This window comes from Humulus lupulus, chromosome 4 (assembly GCF_963169125.1).
Source record: "Humulus lupulus chromosome 4, drHumLupu1.1, whole genome shotgun sequence".
In the NCBI taxonomy this organism is placed as follows: Eukaryota; Viridiplantae; Streptophyta; class Magnoliopsida; order Rosales; family Cannabaceae; genus Humulus; species Humulus lupulus.
Window position 1 is genome coordinate 38,058,235 of NC_084796.1, and position 13,093 is coordinate 38,071,327.

Below are 13,093 nucleotides of genomic sequence, written 5' to 3' on the forward strand. Positions count from 1 at the left end.
AATCTACAGACCGCTGTCTTCCATTTTTCAACCTTTTGAGAGGGGGCAAAAAATTCGAGTGGACAGAGGAATGTGAGCTAGCATTTCAGGAGCTCAAGAAGTACCTCACAGAGCCTCCTATCTTGTCGAAACCTATCAAAGGAGAAATTTTGTATCTATATCTCGCTACAACTGAGCACGCCATCAGCGCCGTGCTTGTTCGAGAAGACTAGAAGGTACAAAGGCCAGTATACTTTGTCAGCAAAAGGTTACTGGGGGCATAATCGAGATACCCCTTAATGGAGAAATTGTCTCTAAGCCTAATTCACTCATCTTGAAGGCTCCGACCTTACTTTCAGGCACACCCCATCCATGTGCTGACTGACCAACCACTACGACAAGTCTTATCAAAGCCAGAAGCCTCGGGTCGATTATTAAAATGGGCTGTTGAGCTCAGACAATTCGAGATCACTTATCATCTGAGGACAACCATAAAAGGGCAGGCTTTGGCAGACTTCATAGTGGAATGCACTGGAATGACTGACGACGAAGTTATAACCCCAGCCCGTGAGCTGTGGAAACTTTATGTCGATGGGTCTTCCAACAAAAATGGATCGAGGGTAGGAATCATATTGATCACTCCAACTGGGAGCTGATTTCACTCCGCCTTGAGATTTGACTTCGAAGCATCTAACAACGAGGCTGAGGCTGAATACGAAGCTTTACTGGAAGGACTTCGAATTTCCAAGGGACTCAAGGCTAAGGTGATACATTGCTACAGTGACTCGCAGTTGGTGGTCAACCAAATTTTACGAGAATACCAGGCTCGCGGAACAAAGATGGCTGCTTATTTGGAAAAAAAAAACAAAAACAACACTCAAACATTTCGAGTTCTACACAATAGACCAGGTTCCCCGAGAGCAAAATTCGAATGTAGACGCCCTAGCCAGACTCGCCACATCCGCCGAGGTCGATGCACTGAATGTCTTACTGATTGAGCACCTATCGAAACCCAGTATTAGCGAGCCTGAATAGGAAGATGTCTGCATGATAACCTCCGAACCAACCTGGATGACCCCAATAGTTGACTACCTTGAAACCGACATTCTCCCAGCAGAACGGAACAAGGCTCGGAAACTGATGTATCAGATTCCCAGATACACTATTGTGGAAGGAAGGCTATATCGAAGAGGATACTCTATGCCACTACTCCAATGTGTGACTCCACCCGAGGCCAAGAAGATCCTTAAAGAAATACATGAAGGATTCTGTGGGGACCACACTGGGGGGCATAGCCTATCAAAGAAAATTATACGCCAAGGATACTACTGGCCAACTATCAAAGCAGACTCATTTGATTACGTCAAGAGATGCAATAAGTGCCAATGGTTTGCTACAATCTAGCGGGCTCCACCTTCTGAACTAACTATGATGACCTCCCCATGGCCATTTGCGGTTTGGGGAATTGACCTCATAGGTTCATTGCCAACTGGCAAAGGTGGAGTTAAGTACGCAGTAGTCGCGATAGATTATTTTACAAAGTGGACTGAGGTCGAACCTCTGGCAACGATTACCTCGAAGAAAGTCTTGGACTTTGTGGTAAAAAAACATAATCTACCGGTATGGAATGCCAAGGAAAATAGTATCAGATAACGGGACTCAGTTCGACAGGGAACTGTTTACCAATTTTTGTGAGAAAAATGGGATAATAAAGAGATTTTCCTCTATGGCCTATCCCCAAGCGAATGGCCAAGTCGAAGCCGTGAATAAGACTCTGAAAAATTCTATGAAAAAGAGATTAGAACAAGCTAAGGGAAAATGGCTCGAGGAGTTGCCTTTTGTGGTCCTATCGAACCACAACTCGCACTTCAAAAGGGCATACCCCTTTTTCTCTGGCATATGGATGCGAGGCCATGTTACCAATCGAGGTCGAAATACCCACTATTCGTAGCCACGATTATGACCAAGCCTCGAACCAATCCCAGCTCGAAGTAAGTCTAGACCTGATTGAAGAAAGACGCGATGAAGCTCAACTAAAAAATGCATCATATCGACAACGAGCTACCCAATATTTCAATAAAAAGGTTCGAGACAGGAAATTCAGATTGGGAGACTTGGTGTTAAGGCACGTGTTCCTAGCTACGCGGGACCCAGCCGCTGGCATTCTCGGGCCTAATTGGGAAGGGCCTTACCAAATCGAGTTAGTTATTCGACCTGGCGTCTACAAATTGGCAAGATTGAACGGGAATTGGTACCGCGAGCATGGAATGGCGAACATCTACGACCTTACTCTCAATAGTGTAGGAATGATGTCTCCTGTAACCATGCTTATTTATCTTTACTAAGCTTCTAAATTGTTCAATTCTGAATAAAGTTCATTTTTTGCAAACTCTCTTAATTTAATAACCTATAGTCACACTCATAGGATTTTAAGGGGGCATTAGTGGTACACATACCATAAGTTTGAAAAAAATGCTAAAAAATAAGCATACACAAAAACAAGCAAATGTCTGGATCGTTTAACCAGATTATTAAAAGTAAAGTGTTTGGACATAACCAAATGGGCGAGCAAAGATAATTTGGACATAACCATATTATTAAAAGTAAAGTGTTTGGATATAACCAAATGCGCGAGCAAAGATAATTTGGACATAACAAGATTATTAAAATTAAAGTTTTTGGATATAGCCAAATGCGCGAGCTAAGATAATTTGGACATAACCCGATTATTAAAAGTAAAGTGTTTGGATATAACCAAATGCGTGAGCTAAGATAATTTGGACATAACCGGATTATTAAAATTAAAGTGTTTGCATATAACCAAATGCGCAAGCTAAGATAATTTGGACATAACCAAATTATATAAAATAAAGTGTTTGGATATAACCAAATGCACGAGCTAAGATAATTTGGACATAACCAGATTATTAAAAGTAAAGTGTTTTGATATAACCAAATGCGCGAGCTAAGATAATTTGGACATAACCAGATTATTAAAATTAAAGTGTTTGGATATAACCAAATACGCAAGATAAAATAATTTGGACATAACCAAATTATATGACCAGTTACGCGAACCAGTATGGTCTGGATATAACTAGATAAAAAATATACAAGTGTATGGATTACGAACCAAACACGACCTAAATAGGTTTGGAACAAACCAGCTAAAATCGATCAACGCAAGTGGAAAAAAATTAACCTACTACGAGCTAAGTCGACACCGAGGCTGGAGTATTTTGATCCAAAAGTTTCAACCTCACAACCTCGGGGAGCTACCAGAGGACGAGGAAAAGTAACTAGAAAAGAAGAATACAACTAAACTACTTATCTTACACGCCATATAAGTACTTTCAAGTGCATGGTAAAAGTAAGCTCCGACCTTGACAAATAACGAGATCGAACACGGATATATCGAACAAACTATGCGAGAATGCATAAAAACTCGAGCTAAAAATCCAACGTATGTTTTTCTGAATAAACAGAAATAAAGGAAAACTTGTAATATAAATTGCTTGAAATATTTCAATTCAAGAAATGTAAAGCAAAAATATTAAAGCAAAGTCAAATATAGTATTACAAATATCATAAATAGCTCTTTTACGAGCTGTAAATTGTTTTTCCCTCAAGGGCATAAAAAGAAAAAGGTAAAAAATATTACAAAAGTCTCAAAGGGACGCAGCCCAGGATCGAGGTTTAGGAGGTAGGAGCACCCTCCTTAGCCTTCTCAGCATCCTCCTTAGCCTTCTTCGCATCATCGAGAGTACTACCCTGACCAGGACGAATAACATGACTATCCTCCCGGGCAGCTTCCTCCTCATCTAGCCGAGCTTGCCATTTGGCCACAAGATCAGCCTCTAAAGAGCCTAGGAAGCTGGTGTCGAGATTGGCATTGCTGGCCCAGATCCTATACATGGCTGTGTCAACCGCCTGATCCTTCCTCTGATTGAAATCTTCGAGAAGAAGAGCTTTTTCATCTTCCATCACCTCGAAGGTGGCCTTTTTCTCCTCCTCAAGCTTGGAATTGATCTTCTCAAGTTCCTCAACCTTGGAGCTATTCTCTTTGAGCTTATTTTTTGCCTCCTCGAGCTCGGCATTCAGCTTCTCAAGCTCCTCAACTCTGGAGCTCATCTCCTTGACCTCGACCTCGACCTCCAGTTTTGACTTTGCGGCTCTTTTTCTTCTTTGAGTGTTGATTTCTACCAAGGAGGTAATGGAAATCCCAACCCTATGGTTATTTAAATGACTGCTATGATTTTGGTATATGTTTTTTGAAATCATGGTGGTGTGTGGAGACTTTAGTTTTTTTTTTTTGCTATCCTTTGGTATTATTGTGTTTGATCCTTGTTGAAGGAAAGGTCATGAAGGATATGTTGTGTGGATATTTTGTTTATGATTATTTTGTTATATAGAGAAGATGTATGATTAAGTGTTGACAAGAGTTTTGGTTTTGATCTACTAAAATATGATGATTTTGGTATTTTATGTTTATGTTCATGTAGGTTTCGGTCAAGGCATATGTAGAGATTGCATGATGGGTTTTGTATATGTTTCTCTTGATGTTCTATGAACTTGGTCATGTTATTTGGGAAATAAGAATATGTTTAGGGTTTGTGATGTTTTCTTTCATGTTCTTGTAAAATGCAAAAAAGAAAATATGGGATGATGATGAGGGTTTCGACCAATAGGGTGTTGATGTATGTTTGTGTTGTTTTTTTTTTTTTGGTTACCTATACTCATTAGAAATATGCTAGGTTAATTGGTTAAATGAAGAAATTGTCTTGAGTTTTTATTTAAATGATAATTTGATGATACATGAAGGTTATGGTTTGAGCATTTTTTTTAAAAGCATGACTTATAGGTGAATTTCAAGTTAATAATGTTTGCTGGTTATTTTTTTATATAATTGGTGAGTATATTGGTGAAACAATGTCTTAAAATGCACATGTGATGCCTCTAGTGATATTTAATTTTCAAGTAAATAAAATGGTATTTTATTTCACATTTAAATGATGTTTTATCAAATTTAACACATGCTGATTTTTGTGTATATTTTATGAAGAAAATATGATTTTAATCCAAATTTGTGATTTTGAATGAATTATTAGTTGCTGGAATTTTTTATTAAAAAAAAGAAGTGTCTTTTAAATGAGATAAATAATTTTAGTGCATCAAATAAATTATGCTCTAAGCTATGTATATGTAAAAGTGATATTTTTTTTAAATGTAAACATGAATTTTCACATTATTATTTAGGTGCAGTTTTTTTTTATTTAAATGAGAATAATATTTTGGTATAAATTCACCTTTGATTTTTAAACAAAATAAATAATTGCTGAAACTTTGAGTTATTAAACTAAAATAATTACTTTGTTTAAATTAATGGGTCTTATACTTAAATAATTCAAGTCATAAATAATATAAGTGAAAATAATTTTTTTTCCACACTTTAAATTATAAATTCCCACATTTAATCATGTAATTTTTATTAATCTAGAAAAACATTATTTTCTAAAAGAAACAAGAAAATTATTAAGTATTTCTAAAAGATTACAAATTTTGTTATTTTATAATTATAAATGGAAATGTTATTTTATGAGAAATTAGGAAAATGCTAAATGAATTATTTTATAAAGTAAAAATAATGTATTAAATGGTTTAATCAAACTTTGGGACTTAAAGAAACAAATAATGGTAAAGTAATAATGTTGCTGAATTTTATTTGAAAAAGCAAGAAATAGACATGTAGGAATTATCGTTTTAAAATGTTAATTTTTAACAACGCTCCCACATATGCATGTCGCATGCAAATATACTTTTACATTCAAATATATATTCCTATTGTTCAAGCATATAGTTTTTACTTTGTAACCATGAAGGGTTAATAGGTAGAATTAACATTATTCTTTTATGATTTTATGTGAAAATGTGTATGTTTGGAATTATTGGGCAACTTGTACCAAGTGTGCAAGGCCCATGCACACGTGGGGTATATGTGGGCATGAGTATTGACATGTGATTCTAAGAGACGACGTTTGGTTATGATTATAGGCTCGTTGTGAAGTTTTTCTCATTTTTGCTTTGCTTGGACCTGAGGTAAGGAAGTTAGATAGAGTTTTTATGTTTATGCTATGAAATGGTAAGAATGGTTTGTTATGAGGAAATTATGTGCTATGTATGATGATGGACCATGTAATGTCAAATATGGAATTCTATCCTGAGATGCTATGTTGAGTATGATGCAACATGTGTTTCCTTTGTTTTGATGTGAAATGGATTGCATGTGTTTGTATGCTGTATGAAAAAGCAAAGGGTTGCTAGCGTGCTGAACGTGACACAACAAAATAGTTACTAAGGATATGACGTAACTCATAGGGTGGACACGCCGAGGTTATTCAAGGACCTGAGATCCTGTTTACCTCATAGAGGAGGTCTTTCCTGCTTTATGCTTTTACTAGTTACCTCAATATGCGACATGGACAATAGTGGTGTCATGATCACAAAGAGTATGATTATGATGTATGATTATGATTATGAAGGTGATACGATATGATTATGAAAGGGATGTGATATGGCTATGATATGATATGTTATGAGTTTTACGATATGAATATGATCTTATTGTGTTTCCTTGAATATTGTTGTATTTGTTTGTACTTCCTCGCTAGGCTTTTAGCTCACCCCTTTCCCCCTTTCAGGTAATAAATAGGGTTTCTCTTTGGCATGCGCTGTGATGTGGGGAGTTCCGACGTCTAGCTGTGTACGGCGTGGGGATATCTTATGAATGAATAAACGATCAGCATAAGTGTCGAGTTTTAAAGAGTCATATAATGGACTTTAATTTTAAACCTATCAGTGATACTTAAATTTTTATTTTTCTTTAAACGATGCATAAGAACACTTTATTTATACTTTAAACTATTGGGCCCAACTTGCATGTTTTATCAAGGCCCCACTGAATTTCATATGTTAAATGATATTTTCTAATTATTTATGAGCTGAGAGATGTTTTACAAAGTTGTAGAATAGGGCGCTTTACAAATGGTATCAGAGACAATCGTTCATGTTTCCAAGAATCGTCCCCATACACGCTAAAGATGGGAAAATCTCACCTCATCACATCGTAAGTATTTGTCCTATATGTTATCTTTATTCTTTCTGCTTTTAAAGTTGGTAGTTTGTAATTGCAGTATAGAAAGATGCCTCCTATTATTAGAACCACTAATAAACAATTACTCAAGGAGATTCGCGCGATACCTAAGGTTCAACTTGACCAGGATCACAACGATTGGAAGATTTCTGTACTGAAAACAACAACGGTGGTTTGTGATTGTATTCAAGGAATGATGAACAAAAGTGGGGCGTTGCTATGGACCATAGAACAATACTCGGTGTTAAAGAAAGCACCGTCGATATATCCCGACGCTCTCCTCCACTTAACCATAGCATGGCACGATGTCATTCAAGACGAGCTGGATTTCAGCACCATCGAGTACACGATCTACGACCTCATAGATAATTACGATTTTAGTCATTTGGAGTCGGTCATGATTTGGAAGAGGGGCAAGGGAAAAGGGAGAGGCCAAGGAAAGGGTGTCTCCACAAGATCTAATGCCACGACAATTCCTAATTTGGGAATGCCACCAGCCTAACCAACAACCCCAGCTACACCGAATGTGGATTAAGATGCAGAGATAGCAAGGTTGAGGGAACAACTAAGACATATAGATGAGGAGTTGGCTCAAGCCAGGAAGGTACCCCAAGTGCCCTAAGTACTAGTGGCACAACCTGGGCCTCCACTACCACCACTTGCACCACTGCCTATGGCCTATGGATTTGAGCCAGTCTATGAGCACTTCAGAAAGAAAGCCCCACCTAGTTTTGAAGGGAAAGCTGACCCTATGGTGGTAGAAGATTGGTTGAGATTAGTAGAGGCCATCTTTGACCACGTGGAGTTGAATGATCACCAGAGAATTTCATGTGCAGCCCACCTACTCAAGCTGGATGTAAGGATATGGTGGGATGCGATCAAACAGACTTGTGACCTGAATACTATGACCTGGGCAAACTTCGTTCAGGCATTTGGAAAGAAGTACTACAATGCGACTGTATTGGCAACCAAGGTAAACAAGTTCATGACTTTGGTTTAGGGGAACCTCTTTGTTACTGACTATGCTCAGAAGTTTGATATGTTAGCTAGATTTGCACCTGAAGCAGTACCAACCGAAGCCATGCGAGTCCAAAGGTTTATGACAAGACTTAAGCCAATGATCCCTAGGGATGTTAAGATAATCAGTGCTGAGGTGGTCAGTTATGCTGAGGTATTGGATAAGGCACTCGAAGTGGAATACTTGGAGGATCGTATATGGAAGGACAATGCTGCCAGAAGGGAGGCCAATAGAAACAAGGGCTTCCATGAGGGAAATAAGAGGAAGGCTAATGAATGGAAGAACAGTAGCACTAAACAAGAGGCCTAGACCCCCTACCCCAAATAACAACAATCACAACAGTCATAACCACCACAACAACCGCCACAGTCACAATAATGATCGTAATCGCGGGAATCACTAGAACAACAAAGTTGAGCACCCCAGCTGCCCTAAATTCTCGCAACGACATGTGGGAGAATGTCAGGCTAGCACCAACAAATGTTACAAGTACAGTCAGGTAGGCTATCTGAGGAAAGATTACCCACAGTGGAAAACAAGGCATAGTAGTAACTGTTATATTATTTTATAATATAATGTAATATTATATTATTTTATAATATAATGTTTTAGATTAAATAAATGTTACAAAGAGTGTCACATATTATAACATATAATAGAGAGTTACAATATTTAGATATATGAGAAATATCCAAATATGTAACATATTTGGTGTTACAAATTCAGCTACAAATTTGTAACTTCCAAATATTACCCTTTATTGTGTAAATTTGTTGTTACACAATATTGAGATGAATTTCATAAAAGCCATATGTGAAATGGCTGTTAGAGATATGATTTTAACCCCAATAATGTGTTTTGGGGGTTACAAAATCAATTGGGAGGGTTTGGAACCGTTTGGAAAAACAGCACAATTTCAAGTGCTGAAAATGGTCAGTGGCTGCAGCCACAGAATGTTGGTGGCCGCGGCCTGTGGGACAGAGAGTAGTGGCCGCGGCCACTGATGTCCCTGGTTGCGGCCACAAGTGCAATTGTGACCAATTTTTGTTGAACGGCTCCAAAAACCCAAATTACTCCCAAATCTCACTTTTAATTCCTTAAACATCCAATTCATCATTGGTAATAGCCATGGGGGTTGGTAGAATTTGAAATTCAAAGGGTGTCTCTAAACTCTATAAATAGGAGCCTATTGCTCACTTGAAAGACACAATTTTTCTACCCATTAGAGCACTTGGCTAGAAACACCTTGAGGCTTGATTATTCCAGAAAATATTTCCAAAAATCTGTGAGAGATCCCTTAGTTGCTTGAGTTAGGGGGAAATACACTTTTGGACAAAGGTTTCAAACCTTGTTCAAGTCGGTGATCCCCAACACTCTTCACTTTGGTTGTATGAGTGAGAGTTTTTTATTGTTTTTTTCTTGTTCTTATTTTCTTCTATTGCTTCTCTTCTCATCATTCTTGTGATATTTACTTGTATATTTGTTTAGAGTTGTAATCTTTATTTCTTTTGTTTCAAACACTTCACTTTATTTGTATCTTTTGCTTAGAGTTGTATTTCACTATTCTCTCCTTCTATTTCTTCTTTTGTTTATTTGTATTTTCAGTTATAGAGTTGTAACACTTTATTTAATCAATCATTGTCTATTGCATTTTTTTTTTGCATAGAGTTGTAAATTTCTTACCATTTCCAATTGAGGAAAATATATATTTTCCTAATGGTAACAACAACCTAGTGCCAACAAAGGTTTTTGCATTGACCCAAAAGGAAGCAGCCAACACTAACACTGTGGTCACAGGTCAGCTCCTTATTTTTGGTATGATGTGTAGAGTCCTTATTGATTCTAGAGTGGCTCACTCTTATGTTGCTATGAATATGATTGATAAATTGAGTATGCCTTGTAAACTGTTTGAGCATAGTTTTATTACAATGTTACCATCAGGAGACATGATGTTGTCATTTAGGTGGTTACAGTCAGCACCTATAGCAATAGAGAGTAGGGAGTGCCCGACAGATCTTATAGAATTAGACATACCAGATTATGATTCCATACTTGGCATGGATTGGTTATCCGAACATGGAGTGACGATTGACTGTCAGAAAAAGACTGTGGAGTTCAGACCAGAAGAAGGATAACTATTTTCATTTAATGGAGAAGTGGCGGGTTTTCGTACACCCATAATATCAAAACTGGAAGCTCGGAATATGATGCAGCAGGGGTGTTCGACATATCTGGCTAGTGTGGTGGATAAATCCAAAGAGATAAAGTTGAAACCAGAGAATGTTCATATCGTTTGTGAGTTTCCAGAAGTGTTTCCCGAGGAATTACCGGGTTTACCCCCGGACAGAGAAATCGAATTTGTGATCGAACGTGCACCAGAAACAACACCAATATCTAAAGCACCCTATCGAATGTCACATGCAGAGTTGAAGGAACTCAAGGCCAAACTACAGGAATTGTTGGATAAGGGGTTCATAATACCTAGTCATTCGCCATGGGACCAAGCCTTCCTTTATTGCTTGAAGCTTCACCAAAGTAGAATGAGATTTGGGATTTAACAAGCCTTGAAACTCATGCAAGTGAAGCAATGATTGATGAGTTTCTTAGAGAAAGAGAGGTTAGAGAGAGAGTTAAAAAGAGTGATAGAGGTTTTTCAACTCTAATAACCATTATTTATAGTGTAGGTGCCGTCATTAAGTCCAACCAATAGGATTAGAGCTTTTAAACGCATCTATACGATCTCGTATGGATTTCCCAGGCGATGTGTTGCCTGTTGGGTGGCGATGCATCACCTACTGGGGGTTTTTCCTCCTAGGCACTTTTAGGCGATGCGTAGCCTCCCACGGGCGACGCAACGCAGATGCATCTGTTTTAACATCGCGAGCATGACCTCAAAGTTTCTTCAAATGCCTCCAATTTTTTTGGGAATGTTTAGATACCTCATTGTATCACTTTAGACCCGTAAAAGTCGCTTTTAGATGCCTACTACACAATCTCATGTTTTCACAACTTAAGTGAAAATCGTTAAGTGTTTTGCACCTCATCGTGAAACATCTTCACCATTATATTTAATCAATCTCAACATTCCCCCACTTGGTTAAATATAATCCTATCTTCTTAGCTTGACAATTTTGGTGCATAAAATAAAGTATCTTTTGATTTGAACTATACCTTAGTGAAAGCATTACAAAGCCTTATCAAAGTGATTGGCGTCTTAAAGATTGAACCAAATACTCCTTAGTGATAGGTACAGTAACATCTCACACACCTGTTGGTTTTTTATCATATGATTGACAGTGCAGCGGAAGCTTGTGATAACATTTTAATGCGATTATAACAATTATTAAAGCATAAGAATGAAGCACTCTAGGAACCATAACTAGAATGATATCTTTCCCATACGACATAAGTCTAAATAAAATAAAAATTACAAATACATTTTCTAGATGTAGAACATGTGTAGATCAAATAACGTCTTAGCCTCCTAACCCACCATCTTCCATACTATGGCTCGCACAAAGAGAAGAAGACATGTGGATGTCTATGCTATTTGGTAGGATACACAAGAACACACTTTTGAATCTCAACCCGTGAGAGAGTGTTAGTCTCATAATTCAAAGAGAACAAAGTTCTCTATTTTTCTCTCTTGGAAAATATCGCTAAGTTCATATGTTGTCTTTTCTCATGATTTTACGTTCTATTAATATAACAATCAAAAGAAGACCTAGCCTTAATCATATTGGGCCTATGCGCGGGCCACAATCCATTTGGAATGTGGTTGGAGCCAACTACAGGACTATAGACCCTATGGTATTTAATCTTTATAAAAAACTATTTGTTGGGCCTTATCATATTATTTTATGCAGTATACAATTATATTACAAAATTAAATATGAATAAATTAATTTTAAATAAAAAATTAATTTCACAAAATTATTAATATAATTTTATTTTCCATTCAAAATTATTTCTCAAATAATATTAATTTGTGAGATTTAAAATAATACAATATTATTTTTAATTATTTCATTTTAATAACAAAAGCTTACCTCTGTGTTATCGAGCTAGTACGGGGACATTATGGATTCGTAGTTCTAAGCTCCAATAATTTAATCAATTTGACTTACTCTTAGTTCCATTAATTAATTTATTAACTATGAATTATTCCACTAGAAATTCATAATTGAACTCTCAAAACTACAGTCTTATATTATTAGAATCTATAACTATAAAGTCGTCTAATGATTTAGTCATTTGCATGAGTTATGACCCTCTGCTAGTTTTTCATAATTAGAACTAGGTCTTAATGTCTGTTAACCTCTCTAATTATGTTTTTATTAGTTAGTTCCATTGATCATCTAATGAATATTATTCTATAAATTTAATTACAGAATGAAATTTCTGTTCTCTAACATAAAATTGAGCGCTCTATGTTCTAGCCCCAAATCAACTTTAAAAGGAACAACTAATCTGCTTTCATTTAAGTAAGGAGCAAATTCCATATCTGTGAACTATGGTCCCAACCACTTGTAGTTCTATGACTCTAAGGTATTAGGAATTTAGTCGTAGGAATATTGAACCTTACCCAATAAGTAAAAAGTCATAAAAGCACAAATAGGAGTTCATTACTCACTTCAGGATTGAGGTCAAGTTTCAAACGACCATTGATTGATGAACGTTGAACTTTTATATTTTAACGAAGATTATCAGAAGTTCTTTCTTTCATCTTTTCCCAGTCCAATACAATCTATATTGTATACAGTGCCTCTATCTTTTTATGTCGCTACACTTAACAGTTTGGATAAACTACTTTATCTTAAACAAAAGATTGTTCCATACTCATAATCTTTATTAAATAAAGCTCCCACTTTATTTAGTGATTACAGACTATTTTTATATTATTATCTTGAATTAAATCCTCTTGTATATATATATATCAGTATACA